Source organism: Moschus berezovskii, chromosome 6, assembly GCF_049115385.1.
Source record: "Moschus berezovskii isolate FMDL1 chromosome 6, NW_MosBer_1.0, whole genome shotgun sequence".
NCBI classification, from domain to species: Eukaryota; Metazoa; Chordata; class Mammalia; order Artiodactyla; family Moschidae; genus Moschus; species Moschus berezovskii.
Window position 1 is genome coordinate 2,862,026 of NC_142465.1, and position 16,470 is coordinate 2,878,495.

The 16,470-nt window shown below is 44.4% G+C and overlaps 3 pseudogenes across 1 annotated transcript in view; 1 reads left to right on the forward strand and 2 right to left on the reverse strand.

Moving 5' to 3' along the window:
- Window positions 1–8,817, reverse strand: part of LOC129557877 (large ribosomal subunit protein eL21 pseudogene) — a 46,792-nt pseudogene extending 37,975 nt beyond the window's left edge.
- LOC148777524 (acidic leucine-rich nuclear phosphoprotein 32 family member D-like) overlaps window positions 1–16,470 on the forward strand; it is a 146,973-nt pseudogene that overhangs the window by 67,123 nt on the left and 63,380 nt on the right.
- The window catches only part of LOC148777525 (acidic leucine-rich nuclear phosphoprotein 32 family member D-like), a 145,455-nt pseudogene that overhangs the window by 59,231 nt on the left and 69,754 nt on the right, over window positions 1–16,470 (reverse strand). The window contains exons 6-7 of the transcript XR_016037538.1: window positions 8,744–8,926; window positions 7,068–8,484 (exon numbers count right to left, since the gene is read on the reverse strand). The product of XR_016037538.1 is annotated as an acidic leucine-rich nuclear phosphoprotein 32 family member D-like (transcript). The remainder of the gene's footprint in view (window positions 1–7,067; window positions 8,485–8,743; window positions 8,927–16,470) is intronic.

A 16,470-nucleotide genomic window follows, 5' to 3' on the forward strand; every position in this document is an offset into this window, starting at 1 on the left:
AAATTACTTTGGGTAGTATACTCATTTTTACAATATTTATTCTTCCAATCCATGAACATGGTATATTTCTCCATCTATTAGTGTCCTCTTTGATTGCTTTCAGTAGCATTTTATAGTTTTCTATGTACAAGTCTTTTGTTTCCTTAGTTATATTCCTAAGTATTTAATTCTTTTCATTGCAACAGTGAATGGAATAGTTTCCTTAATTTCTCTTTCTATTTTCTCATTATTAGTGTACAGGAATGCAAGGGATTTCTGTGTGTTGATTTTATATCCTGCAATGTTACTGTAATCATTGATTAGCTCTAGTAGTTTTCTGGTAGAGTCTCTAGGGTTTTCTGTGTAGAGGATCATGTCATCAGCGAACAGTGAAAGTTTTACTTCTTCTTTTCCAATTTGGATTCCTTTTAAGTCTTTTTCTGCTCTGATTGCTGTGGCCAAAACTTCCAGAACTATGTTGAATAGTAGTGGTGAGAGTGGGCACCCTTGTCTTGTTCCTGACTTTAGGGGAAATGCTTTCAGTTTTCACCATTGAGGATAATGTTTGCTGTGGTTTTGTCATATATAGCTTTTATTATGTTGAGGTATGTCGCTTCTATAACAGATTAGTTTTGGATAGTAATAAATGTTATGAGATACAACTAAGCATCCTGTAGGGAAAGGCTTAAGGGTCTTGGTAAACAATACGGATTTTATTCAAAGTGAAAAGGTGTGCCATTGAAGCATTTTAATTAAGGGATTAACATGAGTAATTTTCCTTTTTAAAAAAGTATTCTGCTGACTATGAAAATGGATTATGAAAATCAAGAATGCACACAGAGAAGCCTATAAAAAAGCAACTGCATTAATACAGGTTAGAGATAATAATGACCAGGACTCAGGTGGCAGTTGTAGAGATGGACAGGAAAGGGAAAATTCAGGATGTCTTAAAAGTAGACTCAGTACCACAGACTTCGAAAATGAACTCATGGTTGCCAGAGGGAAGGGATATTTGAGGACTTTGGGAATGTCATGCACACACTGCTATATTTAAAATGGATAACCAACAAGGACCTACTGTACTGCGCATGGAAATCTACTCAGTGTTAAGTATCGGCCTGGATGGGAGGGGAGCTTGGGGGAGAATGGATACATGTGTGTGTATGACTGAGTCCCTTCACTGTTTGGTTGAAACTGTCACAACATTGTTAATTGTCTGTATCCCAATAAAAAATGCTTTTGGTGTTAAAAATAAATAAAATTTTATAAGTAAATACTTCAAGATAAAAATAGAATCAGTAAGACTGACATACTGGATGGGATAGTGACAGGAAGGGGGTGAATGAAAGATGACTCCTAGTTCTTTGGTTAGAGCTGCAAGGTGGAGTCAGGGCCATGTACTGTGGTGGAGAAAACTGGAGGAAGAATAGATGCTGGAGGGGAAAACCAAGAGTTCTGTTTTGGACAGGTTTAAAGTGTACGTTACCCAAGTGAAGATGCCAAGTAAGCAGCTGGATATAAGTCTAAAACTCAGTTCAAGACTTTGGCCTGAGACCAAAATGTGAGAATCATCGAGATGTAGATAGAAGCCATCAGGTTATAGGAGATCACCTTGGGAAGACCGGAGAGAGAGAAGTTATGTAGAAGACAAAAGGTCAGGAAAGGAGACTAAGAATGTGAGGCCAGTGATCAAACAGGAATATCCAGGGAATGTGTTGAAGAAGCCAGGAAAGAAATACTGTATAAAGGAAGGAGTCCTTAAACCAGTTAAATGATGCTTGAAGGTCAAATCAGATGATGACTAAGGAAGTCCATTTGATTGGACCACGTGGAGGATACTGAGAAGAACAACTTAAAGGGAATTCCCTGGCCATCCAGTGGTTGGGACTCCATGTTTTCACTGCCAGGGGCCCAGTTTCAATTCCTGGTCAAGGGACTAGTGTGGTGTGGCAAAAACAAAAAACCACCACCAACAACAACAAATGGAGTGGGAGGGGAGGCAACCTGGAATGGACTGGAGAGTGAATTGTAAACTTGAATTTTTAGCAGCTGGAAGATTAGATACTTTCAATGACCCTCCCAGTGTAAACAGTCAAAAAGCATCTTTGTGATTGTATTGCTAACCTGGCATGATCTTAACAAAGGTCAAAAACAAAGTGAAAGCAAGAAACACTGGTGATAAGGTAGCACCAACATCAGCTTCTCTTGAGTTTTTTGCTGAATCCTAGATTTGGGGGGCAAGAAATTAAACTTAAGGTCACAGTATCAATTGGAGACTGTGATAAATCTCTGCAGAAAGCTGGGACTTCAATGGCAATGTAAAGGAGATGGAAGAAAAGAAACTCACGCGGAACAAGACATCAAAGAAATCTGAATCCGAGTTTAGCACTGGTTGGCAGGAGTATGGTGGAATTTCCCCCTGAGAACGTGTAATGGCCTCACAATACATTTTTTGGTCCAAATATATGCTGCATGTGATCTGAACCTTAAGCCAAGAATATAACTCCAAGTGTCCTGAATTGCTTGTTACTCCAGGCAGTTGTCAGAAGCAAATGTACATCTTTGGAGGAAAGCAGTCTAATGTTGGGAAAGACTGGGGGCAGGAGGAGAAGGGAGCGACAGAGGATGAGATGGTTGGAGGGCATCACTGACTTGATGGACATGAATCTGAGCAAACTTTGAGAGATGGTGAAGGAGAGGGCAGCCTGGCGTGCTGCGGTCTGTGGGGTTGCAAAGAGTCGGACCTGACTTAATGACTGAGCAACAACAACAACGTTAATTTAGGTGCCAAGGAATTTCCACAGAGAAATTTCCAACAGAAAGGAGCAGTTCATAGTGAAAGCTAGCAACACACACACTAAAGAACAGGACATCAGGAGTGAGAGTCTATTCTCCAAGGACTGAAGATTTTTAGAGTTAGCACACAATATAAAATAACAATTAACATGTTTAAAGAAATCAAAGAAAGTGTTAGATGTATAACACGATACAGAGAAAAATCACTAGGCAGGTTTGAAAAAAAGAGGCCTACCTGAATGTCTCGATATGAATGTTTTAGTAACTGAAATTAGAAACAACAGATTAAACAGAACTGAAGAGAGACTACTGAACTGAAATACGCATGCTGAGTTGTTTAGTCAAGTCTGACTCTGCAACCCTATGGACCGTAGCCCACCAGGCTCCTCTGTCCTTGGAGAAATTTATGTGGTGATTTTTAAAAATTTATTTTTTGGCTATGCTGCATAGCATGTGGGATCTTACTTCCCCAACCAAGGGTGAAACCTCTGCTTCCTGCAGTGTAAGTGTGGATTCTTAACCACTGGACTACCAGGGAAACCCTGTATGGTGATCTTAAGTGTTTAGAATTATCTGATATTCTCCTCTTCAGGAGGTGGAGCTTCATTCTCCTTCCCTTAAGCATAGATCAGCCTTCTTGATTTGCTTGTGAGAAACTCAATAAAGTGGAACTGAAGGTGTGTGATTCGGGGACTGGGTCATAAAGGATACCATGGCTTCCTGCTGCTGCTTTCCCTGTCTCATACCTCAGCTTGGGGAAGCCAGCTGGTCTGTTCAGAGACTACTCAGGCAGCCCTGGGAGAGGCCCCTGTGGGGAGGAATGGAAGTGAACCAACCTGGAAGCAGCTTTTTCTCCAGCCCTGGTCCCACCTCCATTGATGACAGCCCCAGGGACACTTGACCTTCACCTTGTGAAAGTCACTGAGTCAAAACCACCCAACTAAGTCATTCCTGGATTCCTGTCCCCCAGAAACTGTGAAATGATACATGTTTGTTGCTTTCAGCAGCTAGGTTTGTGGGTAATTTATTATACAGCAGTAAATAAGTAATACAAGATTAATTTGAAGAAATTACCCTAAAGGCTGCACAGGGATAGAAAGCAATAGAAATGAGATTAATCAACATTCCAGAAAAAATAATGGAAACAAAGAAACATTTGAAGTATTAATTGCTTGGAAATCTCTAGAATTGTTGAAACACAATAATCATTATTAGGTCCATGGAGCCCAGTGAATACTAAGATGAATACTTTTTTTTTTTAACAGCACTTAAGACATCTTATAGGAAAACTGATGAATACCAGATGGGGAAAAGATTCTTTAACAACACAGCCAGAGAGGAGAAAGCTCAGTCTCAAAGGGATGGCAATTACAGTGAAAGCTGATTTCTCTATAGCAATAATAGAAGTCAGGAGCCAGGGATATATCTTGATTTACTGACTGCAAGACAACTGTAGTTTGAGCATTCTTTGGCGTTGCCTTTCTTCGGGATTGGAAGGAAAACTGACCTTTTCCAGTCCTGTGGCCACTGCTGAGTTTTCCAAAGTTGCTGGCATAGTGAGTGCAGCACGTTCACAGCATCATCTTTTAGGATTTGAAATAGCTCAGCTGGAATTCCATCACCTCCACTAGCTTTGTTAGTCCTGATGCTTCCTAAGGCCTACTTGACTTTGGACTCCAGGATGTCTGGGTCTAGGTGAGTGATCACACCATCATGGTTATCTGGGTCATTAACATCTTTTTTGCATACTACTTCTGTGTATTCTTGCCACCTTAATATCTTCTGCTTCTGTTAGGTCCATACCATTTCTGCCCTTTATTGAGCCCATCTTTGCATGAAATGTTCCCTTGGTATCTCTGATTTTCTTGAAGAGATCTCTAGTCTTTCCCATTCTATTATTTTCCTCTATTTCTTTGCATTGTTCACTTAGGAAGACTTTCTTATCTCTCCCTGCTATTCTTTGGAACTCTGCATTCAGATGGGTTATATCTTTCCTTTTCTCCTTTGCTTTAGCTTCTCTTCTTTTCTTAGCTATTTGTAAGGCCTCATCAGATGACTATTTTGCCTTTCTGCATTTCTTTTTCTTGGGGATGGTCTTGAATCACTGCCTATATATTATGAACCTCTGTGCATAGTTCTTCAGGCACTCTCTCTATCAGATCTAATCCCTTTAATCTATTTGTCACTCCCACTGTGTTTTTCTAAGGGATTAATTTAGGTCATACCTGAATGGCCTAGTGGTTTTCCCCACTTTCTTCAATTTAAGTCTGAATTTGGCAATAAGGAGTTCATGATCTGAGCCACAGTCAGCTCCTGGCCTTGTTTTTGCTGACTGTATAGAGTTTCTCCATCTTTGGCTGCAAAGAATATTATCAATCTGATTTTGGTATTAACCATCTGGTCATGTCCACGTATAGAGTCATCTCTTGTGTTGTTGGAAGAAGGTGTTTGCTATGACCAGTGTGTTCTCTTGGCAAAACTCTATTAGCCTTTGCCTTGCTTCATTCTGTACTCCAAGACCAAACTTGCCTGTTACTTCAGGTATCTCTTGACTTCCTACTTTTGTATGTCAGTCACCTATGATGAAAAGGACATCTTTTTTGGGTGTTGATTCTAGAAGGTCTTGTAGGTCTTCACAGAACCGTTCAGCTTCTTTGGCATTAGTGGTTGGGACATAGACTTGGATTACTGTGATATTGAATGGTTTGCCTTGGAAATGAACAGAGATCATTCTATCAATATGCCAGGAAATTTGTAAAACAGCAGTGGCCACGGGACTGGAAAAGGTCAGTTTTCATTCCAATTCTAAAGAAAGACAATGCCAAATAATGCTCAAACGGTATACCGCACAATTACACTCATTTCACCTACTAGCAAAGCAATAGTCAAAATTCTTCTAGTTAGGCTTCAACAGTACATGAACTGAGAACTTCTAGATGTTCAAACTGGATTTAGAAAAGATAGGGGAATGAGAGATCAAATTGCCAACCCGTGTTGGATCATATAAAAAGCAAGAGAATGCCATAAAATCATCTACTTCTGCTTCATTGACTACACTATAGCCTTTGGCTATGTGAATCACAACAAAGTGTGGAAAATTCTTAAAGTGATGGGAATACCAGAGCACCTTACCTGCCTTCTGAAAAACCTGTGCGCAGGTCAAGAATCAAGAGTTAGAACTGGACATGGAGCAACAGACTGGATCCAAATTGGGAAAGGAATAAGTTAAGGCTGTATATTGTCACCCTGCTTATTTAACTTATATGCAGAGTACATCATGAGAAACTCTGGGCTGGAAGGAGCACAGCTGAAACCAACATTGCTGAGAGAAATATCAGTAACCTCAGATATGCAGATGACACCACCCTTATGGCAGAAAGTGAAGAGGAACTAAACCCCTTGATGAAAGTGAAAGAGGAGAGTGAAAAAGCTGGCTTGAAACTCAGCATTCAAAAGGCTAATATCATGGCATCTGGTCTCATCACTTCATGGCAAATAGATGTGGAAACAATGGAAACAGTGACAGACTTTATTTTCTTGGGCTCCAGAATCACTGCAGATGGTGACTGCAGCCATGAAATTAAAAGATGCTTGCTACTTGGAAGAAAAGCTATGATAAACCTAAGACAGCGTATTAAAAAGCAGAGACATTACTTTGCCAACAAAGGTCCATCTAGTCAAAGCTATGGTTTTTCCAGTCATGTACGGATGTAAGAGTTGGACTGTAAAGAAAGCTGAGCACTGAAGAATTGATGCTTTTGAACTGTGGTGTTGAAGACTCTTGCGAGTCCCTTGGACTGCAAGGAGATCAAGATGGATTCTAGCAAAGAGGCTTCGGAGTAGGCTGATATCACCTACTAAGGGGTGGCGCCCTCTCCCTTTTGGACCCTGGAGGAGACTTTCTGTACATGTGCAGTTGGGAAGGTCGCCTTGACTTCCAGAGTGAGAACCATGTGGTTTCTTCACCTCTTATCTGGGCAGGCTCAGCTCCTTCTCACTCCTGCTATTACCTTCATCTTAGAGTCTCTGTCCACAGGGGGACAGACTCCAGCTCTCAGCCTGGGGCCCACTACCTCAGAGTGGCATACGTGGAGGGGTGTGGAAGCTCCATGCTGTCTCTCCACACCTCGCACTGGACATCTCACCCATCTGGCTCCTCCTGCGTTACCTCGTTTTATACTAAACCAGGGATCTGGAGGCTCCATATGAAGACAGTGACATCAGGTAATGGAAGGGGACCCTTGATGTGCACTTCCCCAACAATCAGTGATGTTGACCATCTGTTCAGGTACCTGTTGGTCATCTGACTATCTTCTTTGAAAATATGTCAGTTTGGGTCCTAGAACACCCAGCACCACGGGTGCGCTCTGCTGCTGCTCAGTGTTCTCCAGTCAGATTCCCTGGATGGGCAGGAACCGAGGCCGAGTTATTTGCTTTCCTGCTGAAGTGAGGCAGAAGAATGAGCTGGTGGGGTCCCTTGACTGGAGGCTCAGGTCAGACAGAACGGCCAAACAACCGTATTCCCTGGCCAGATGGGACCCCCAGCAAAGCCACTGGCTGGGATGTCTGCTCCCGCACATGTTAAGTGGGAACATGGTTCACAGAGGGCCACAAGCAGGTCCCTGCAAGCCTGGCACCCTGTGTCTATTTGATCCCTGATGGTGGAGCCCTGCCACTCCCTCAAGTAATTTCTTTGAGGCAAGACCCAAACAGACCTCCCCGGAAGCATGTTCCACAATGCTGAGAAAGCAGAGTGTCCATTTGGGGTTCTCTTTTTGCCTGCCAGAGAAACTAGGTGTGGGGGGGGGGGCGAGGATGGAGGGGAGGGGCTATGACAGCCTGGGGGAGGAACAGCGTGGTCAGACTGTACTTGCTCCTTCTGCCTTCAAATGTGGTCTTCCGCAGTCTCTGTGGTCCAGATGGGTGCTTCAGCCTCACCCCTACGGCCTACGAGTTTCTCTGTGGAAAGATACTAATTGATCCTCTTGAGGGCTGAAGTGGCTTGAGGCATTGCTCCATCTTTATGAACTTACCTTGGGGAAGATGCTGCTGCAGGTCCAGCTGGGGCACTGGGGCAAGCTCTTAATGGCACAAAAAGTTCGGCTGGTGATGGCAGGATCTGCTAGCATTGGAGGGTCTCCTCTCAGGTGATGGGGCGGGTACTGTGGCTCACTAGAGGGAAAAGGCCACTGGCGGCAGTAGCTGTGGGAAGTCCTCACTGGTGTGAGCCGTCCTGGAGGCCACCATTTTCTCACCAAGACCTGCCCCACCCAGCAGCCTTGTTGTTGTTGTTTAGTCACTAAGTTGTGTCTGACTGTTTACAACCTCATGGATGCAGCACACCAGGCTCCCTTGTCTTTCACTATCTCCCAGAGTTGGCTCAAATTCATGTCCTCTAAATTGGTGATGCCATCCAACCATCTTATCCTCTACTGCCCCCTTCTCCTCCTGACTTCAATCTTTCCCAGCATCAGGGTCTTTTATAATGAGTCAGTTCTTTGCATCAGGTGACCAAAATATTGGAGCTTCAGCATCAGTCCTTCCAATGAATATTCAGGGTTGATTTCCTTTGGGATTGACTGGTTTGATCTCCTTGCAGCCCAAGGGTCTCAAGAGTCTTCTCTGACACCACAAATCGAAAGCATCAATTTTGTAGCCCCTCAGAGATGTATACTCAGTAGGTCCGATGTGGGGCCCAGGAATCTGAATCTGAAAGCACACATGATTCTGATGCCTGTGGCCTGAGGATCACACTTAGAAAAACATTCCTACACATCATAGATTCTCGAACCCATTAGGCAGCAAGCACATCTTCTGTATCACAGAAGCACAAATAAGCAGGTGATGATGAGTTGTTTTCAATAATTCTTGAGATTTTTTTTCCCTTTCCCCTTTGTCCCCTAATCTTTGGCTCTGCAGCAGCTTGCCTGTGCTGTGGGGTGGGCACGTGGGAAGTGTGGACACTTACCAGCCAGCCTGGTGGGTGTAGCTCAGCTCCGGGGAGGGACAGGGCAGTTCTGAGTCACCTTTCCTAATGAGCATCGCTTGTTGACTGACTGGAGGGAAGGAGCTCATTATTCATGTTTGGCCCAGGGCCTTCTCTCTTGATTGCAAACGAACAGAGGCCCCGCGGCTTCCTCCATGTTCACATCTGTGGGGAAAAAAGTGGAAAGATCATCCAAGCAACACTTTAGTTCACCCTTCTCATTGAAAAGAGATTAGCTGGAAGGAAGCTTATGAGGCTGTTTGGCAGAGAATTTTCACACTTGATCTATTCCTTTCTTCCTCCATCCATTACCCCTTACCCAGCCCACCTTGATCCTTTGAATAGGGACATTGTCTGCTCCAAGTCATCCAAAACAAAGCCTCTGTTCTTTTGAGCAATTCCTGCCCCTCCACTCCAGCCCCCAGATGCTTCAGAAACATAACCCCTAAGAAAACAGCATGAGGTTAAAGAATATCATGTCAGTATCCCTATTCCTGTAAAAGGGCTGGCCTAAATCCAGAAACTTCATTTCTCATGTTGTCCTTGTTTCAAAATCCTACAGTACATTTTTGTCTCTTGGTAGAACTCTCAAATAAAGCCCCTAGAGCCAAACATATTTGGAGTTAAAAATTAAGTTGGGAAACAGGGTGGAATTTGTGGAACTCAACTCCGAAGTGCCTTCCTGGACCAGCCACAGCCAGCACTTCAAGTTGATGGTTTCAACGTAAACAACCTTCTTTAATCATGAGACGGCTCTGTACAGAGGCATAGGGGAGGTTCTTCCCTCCCCAGAAGAGGAAGGTTCACTTCATCCTGGCTCCTGGTTCTATAGCCCACAGGGACTGGAAAGGAGAGAAGCCTTAGCTCCTCTTCCTGCAGCCTTGGCTTCAGTTCTCCATCCTTTGCACCCAGGACTCCTACTGGCCCCTGGACAACTTCTGGGCTCACCTTGTATCGATTCAAAAATGTCTGTTTTCATCAGTGGGAGTCCCTTCACTAGGTCTTGAGACATGAGTATTTGCTAAGGTAACACTGCTCAGGGGGTTGGTTCCCATCTGATGTCATTCTAGAATGGATCCCATCATCACGTTTGAAGACCACAGTGCTCCCTTTGAACGTGGGGCATAAGTTTAGATGAGAGAGAAGCTGGGATGGCGAGAGGAATGCCCATCTTTCTTTCTTTCCTTGCAGCTCTTTTTGCCCATTTCTCCATGTTTCTGCCTCGTGGCATCTTTCTCTTTGCTTTTGCTCCTCTGAAGCTCTCTATTTAAGGCTTCCCTGGTGGCTCAGTGTTATTTAAAGAATCCACCTGCCAAGCAGGAGCCTCATGTTTGATCCCTGGGTTGGGAAGATTCCCAGAAGGAAATGGCAACCCACACCCGTATTTTTGTCTGGAAAATCCCATGGATAGAGAAACCCAGTGGGCTACAGCCCAGGGGGTCACAAAAGAATCGGACACAACTGAGTGACTAAGCAACAACAGTCTTGTTTAAACCAGGAGCTCTTATTTTGGCTGCACCACTCAGCTTGTGGGATCTTAATTCCCTAAGGAGAGTTGAACCTGGGATATGGCGGTGAAAACCCAGAATCCTAACCACTAGGCCACCAGGAAACTCCATTAAACCAGGAGTTCTGAACCTATGGTTCATGGATCCCTTGAATATACAAGAATACGCCTATTTTATGGGGAAAAGCCCACAGTTTTCACATTGTCAAAGTGGACTGAGAAAAAAGAACAGTCATTCTCAACTTCTCCTTTCTCTGCCTTCAACTTCTCCTTCTCGCTGCCCCCTTGGGTTCTGGCTCTTGTGCTGCTGTGACTCTTCCTCCCTGAGCCATGGCTCCCGTTTCTTCTCTCATGTGCTCATATGCTGAGTCGCTCAGTCATGTCTGACTCTTTGTGGCCCCATGGACTGTAGCCCGCCAGGCTCCTCTGTCCGTGGGATTCTCCAGGCAAGAATACTGGAGTGGGTTGCCACGCCCTCCTACAGGGGATGTTCCTGACCCAGGGATCAAATCCCTGTCTCTTTTGTCCCCTGCTTGGGCAGGCAAGTTCTTTACCACTAGCGCCATCTGGAAAGCCCTTCTTCTCTCCTACCTTCTCTCTTTCTCTTTCTGTCTTTGGCTTATTGCCCCATGCCATCCTTTCTTTTTATTCCTGAAAATAGGGTATAATAAAAAGTGAATACTAATAATTGTCACATATTGGACAGTGTTCAGTAAATGAAGGTTTAATTTCCCTAGTTATGTTCTTAATTTTAAAAGCCACTGAACTGGATATTTTTCTCTAAAAAAAAAAAAAAAAAATTCACGAGGGGTAATTGCTGGCTACTTTTTTTAAAAGTCATCTGTGATGGTTCATTCTACCCACTGTGAGCCCTCAACTGTGAATGAAAGCATAGCTTCCTGCCCGCGGTCTAATCAAACATCGGGAGGGCAATTGCACCCCCTAGTGTCACAGTTTTAGATTTCATGTTGGGTTAGATGAGGAAGTCACCTCCAAAGGCAAGAAATCTAATTATTTAATAGAATTTGAATCTATGAGCAGGATTGCTTTCAGCAGCTTGCTGGTCTATCCCAACTGGGGGGCTTCACAGAGAAAGAGGCAGAGGGAACAGGGAAGGGTCTGACTCTTTGTCATCGGAGCAATACAAGACACCTCAACCATTAGATAGAGTGGATCTTTGTCCTTAAAGAGTACAGACTGCAATCCCATCTTCTGGTGTTTTGATGCTTTGAGATATTAACATTCCAGTATTTTTCTGGCATAATGCTACCATTATGGTAATGTAAAAAATCTTAAATGCATCTTGAGATATATTTAGAGAGTTAGACACTGCATTAATTTTCAAATGATAAAGTTTACTCATCTGGAAAGTGTTCTTTTATGCCTGTATAACATTCAAGAAGAGAAAGAAAATCAACTGACAGAAAATCTCTTGCAAGAATGAGTCTCCATTTTCAGACTTCAGAAACTTCATTTCTCATATTATCCCAAGAGAAGGAAATGGCAACCTACTCCAGTATTCTTGCCTGGAAAACCCCATAGACAGAGAAACCTGGTGGGCTACAGTCCACGGGATGACAAAGAGTCGGATACGACTTAGTGACTATTCCTGCTTCAAACCCCCTAAAGTACCTTTTTCTTGGAACTCTTAGATAAAGAACTCTAGAATAAAAACACAAGAGCCATGCTTATCTGTTTGGAGTTAAAAAATAAGTTGGAAGATAAGGTGGAATTTGTGGAGCTTAATTCCAGAGTACCTTCCTTGGACCAGCCCCAGATGACACCCCAAGGAAAGGAAAGAAGCCTGGGGCAAAGGTCAGCATTAGACACTTCAGGTGGAAGGTTTCAACATATATATCCACCTTCTTTAACCATGAGACTGCGCTACACAGAAGTGCAAAGGAAGGTTCCTCCCTCCCCAGAATTCTACAGTGTCCAAATGTAAAATCGTTGTTGTTCCCCAGGCGTTCATCTTGTTCCTTTGTAATGTGCAAAACTGAGATCCATCTGGGGATGGGAGAAAGATAGCATCCATGGGAGCCTCGGGGGCCAAGGGAGGAGATGGTTATGAAGGTGAAAAACAACGATGGTGTTAGAGGCTGTTGTCAAAATGCTCCTACATCAAAGCAGTTGCACCGAACTCTCAGACTAGTAAAATACTCAGTTACCAAGGCACTGGGAGGGAACCATATAGGGGCAGTTTATATTGATTGCAGGTCAAGCAGTGGGAAGAAATGAACTTAGCATCTCATCCTTTTTAAGGGATATGGGATGAGGTGGTGTGAGATGGGAGTGGGAACCAACAATTACTGAGCACCTACCGTATGCCACTCGCTGCCTCTCATTTAACCTTCAAAACAGCTCTGGGTGGTAGGTAGTATTAGCCCTAGTTTTCAAGAATCGAGAACTGAGAATCAGGTTAAACGGCATGATTTTTTCATGTTCCTATGATGAATTTTCTGAAGTATCCCACAATAACTCCCTGCAAAGCTGAATCAAAGGTGTGGTCAACTGTAGTTGTCCAGACATCACTCTCTAAGGACTCTCCATCCTTGCTGATTCCAGCAAGGATGTAGTAATATGCAGAAATTAATTCCACTCTCACCCCTGCCCCGCCCAGCACTTTCTCTTAGAAAGAATAGAATAAAAAGCTGTAAGGAATAGTCGATGGGCTTCTGGCGGTGAAAGGGAGTTATAACCCCTGGCTCCTAGCTGTCCTTCTGGAATGTGGAGAAGGCAGTGACTAACTCATGTCTCTGGTTTGCTGAGGTGATAGGCAAGGTTAGAGACAGCCGAAGGTTTGGGACCGCGCAGGAAGGGCGGAGCTGCTGCCACCAGAAGGCGCCCTTCGCTCCTTCCTGCACCCCAGACCCGTCCACACCCACCGCGCAGCTCTAGCCCCAGCCTGGTCTCCACCCGCATCTCTTTCCTTTCTCCAGTTTTTCTCTTTCTCCCTGCTCCCGCTCCTCTCTCTGAGGATCATAAGGTGGCAATGAAGGAAACCTCCTGGAGCTGCTTTTCCACCGCTAGGCACTTTGTTGTTGTGTCTATCCATGGAGGTCGTTTGACAATTTTATGTGACCTTCACTTTGGGTAAATCTCTTCAGTCCTTAATAACAACATTGCTGGAAATTGTTTCACCAGGGGGAAAATAGCAAGCCCACCATACTGTAATTACAACAGGCCTTGCTTTTTAACTTTTAGAGTGACAGCTAGTTAAAAAGTCAATTTCTGGGTGATCACGTAAATGTGCGTCTAAATTAATGGGAAAGGTGTTAACAAAATCTAGCCTTTTTCCAAATTCCTTTTAAAAACGAAACAGTCCAGAATGTTGTAGAAAACAGGTGGGTCTTTTCCCCACATGACAAGAGGAAAGATAGAAGTGGGAAGATTGGGAAGAGAGAGAGGGTCACACAGAGGGTTGGGGTAGGAAAAGAAGTAGGAAGATAAGGAAGATACAGTGGGAGGAGGGCACGGAGTTTGACCTGAGGAAAAGAGGGTGAAAAAGTGATGAACAGAAAAGGGAAAGAAAAGTGGCATAATGGTTCCTGTATTACGTGCCCAGAATGACTTAAGTGGGTAGAAAGTAAAGACTGGGTGTTAGCACCTTAAGTTTTCCTTGCCTATGAGGTGAGGGGGAAATCCAGGAAAAGAGTCCTAGAGAAACTGCTAACTCCGCCGTCTTTCTCAGAGCATGTGCTCATCTTCTAGACCCACAGCAGACGAAACTGCAGAAGGAAGGTCCAAATCTGTTCCCCTCACAAGGTGAGTATGCTTCCATCTGCCAGGCTGTCTGCTTGCTTTTCACGTCTCCCCAAATCATCTGCTAACAGCACTCATCATCTGCCATCCTGGCACGAGCCCAAGAAGATGCAGCTAAATTAGAATGTGGGGGAGAGGAGGAGAGCACGGCTAGTTTTCTGCTCTGGAATTTGTGGTAATTCATGAGTCACTGCTGCTGTTTAGTCGCTCAGTCATGTCCGACTCTTTGAGACCCCATGGATTGTAGCCCACCAGGCTCCTCTGTTCATGGGATTCTTCAGATAAGAATACTGGAGTGGGTTGCCCTTTCCTTCTCCAGGGGATCTTGAGGCCTTTGGAGGTCAGGAAAACTGAGATCCTATAGAAAAGGATTCACGGTTTTGTGCTGGGCTTGCCCAGTCTCTCCTCATTCCCTTTGACCTGGTTGGTGCACTTCTGAACATCAGCAGATTTTTGTGGGACAGTTTTGGGATTCAGTTGAAATGAATGCTCCTCCAAGATAAGACTCTTTAGTTCACTTTTGGTGGTCTGGAGTTCATTTCTTTTTCGATTCAAACAACAAGTATTTGTTGCATGACTTCCACATGCCAGAGCAGGAAACAGGGTGGATTGAAAGATCCCTGCAGTCTCACAGAGATTCTCTTCTCACAGAGCAGGACCGGCAGTAACCAAAGAAATAAACAAGAAATCTATCAGCAAGTAACATGAGCTACACAGATAATTACAAGAAGTGGCTGTAATAGTGAGTGACTGGGTGGTCTTCTGGCATGGGTCGTCTGAGCTGGTGACATCACTCGGAGTACCAGAGGCCCCTGCCCTGCCAAGATATGAGGGGACACATTGCAGGCTGATGCAAAGGCCCCAGCCCAGGACTAACCTTGGAACATATGAGGAACAGAGACAAGGCTCACTTGTCCTGAGCCCAGTGAATGAGCAGAGAGGTGTGGGGTGAGTTGGAAAGGCAGTGGAGGGTAGGGGGGATCACTGAGGCTTTTCTGACTCAAAAGAAGGAATTTGGAATTTTTTTTCCAAGTTCGGTGGGAAATCATTGGAAAGCTTAAGCTTAGGGATAATTTGATCTGGTCTATATTGTCACCCTGCTTATTTAACTTATATGCCGAGTAGATCATGAGGAACGCTGAGCTGGAAGAAGCACAAGCTGGAATCAAGATTGCCAGGAGAAATATCAATAACCTCAGATATGCAGATGACACCACCCTTACGGCAGAAAGTGAAGAGGAACTCAAAAGCCTCTTGAGGAAAGTGAAAGAGGAGAGTGAAAAGGTTGGCTTGAAGCTCAACATTCAGAAAACAAAGATCATGGCATCTGGTCCCATCACTTCATGGGAAATAGATGGGGAAACAGTGGAAACAGTGTCAGACTTTATTTTTTGGGGCTCCAAAATCACTGCAGATGCTGATTGCAGCCAGGAAATTAAAAGCCGCTTGCTCCTTGGAAGGAAAGTTATGACCAACCTAGATAGCATATTGAAAAGCAGAGACATTACTTTGCCAACCAAGGTCCATCTAATCAAGGCTATGGTTTTTCCCGTGGTCATGTATGGATGTGAGAGTTGGACTGTGAAGAAAGCTGATCGCCGAAGAATTGATGCTTTTGAACTGTGGTGCTGGAGAAGACTCTTGAGAGTCCCTTGGACTGCAAGGAGATCCAACCAGTCCATTCTAAAGGAGATCAATCCTGGGTGTTCACTGGAAGGACCGATGCTAAAGCTGAAACTCCAATACTTTGGCCACCTCATGCGACGAGTTGACTCACTGGAAAAGACTCTGATGCTGGGAGGGATTGGGGGCAGGAGGTGACGGAGACGACAGAGAATGAGATGGCTGGATGGCATCACCGACTCGATGGACATGAGTTTGAGTGAACTCCGGGAGTTGGTGATGGACAGGGAGGCCTGGCGTGCTGTGATTCATGGGGTCGCAAAGAGTCGGACACGACTGAGCGACAGAACTGAACTGAACTGAGCTGATATTGGCTCAGATGGTAAAGAATTTGCCTGCAATGAAAATTCAATCCCTGGGTCGGGAAGATACCCTGGAGAAGGGCATGCAACCCACTCCAGAATTCTTGCATGGGAAATCCCATGGACAGAGGAGCCTGGCGGGCTACAGTCTATAGGGTTGCAGAAGAGTTGGCTGTGACTGAGTGACTAACACATGTGCACACATGTTTGTAAAAGGTTAGGTGGGTTTGTGAAGAGGGAACGAGTCTGGGATCAGGGTGGATACCACAGTGGTAAAACAGAAATTCACAGTGGCCCAGACTTGATGGTGGGGGAGTGGTCGAAGTAGAGATGTGGAGAAGAGGATGGATTAGGGTGCATTGTGCATTGACGGCCATGAGGAAGATGAAAGAAGAAGACCCGGGAACATTCCTAGATTTTTGGCTTAAGTAACCAAGTGGATTGTGTTGTCCTTT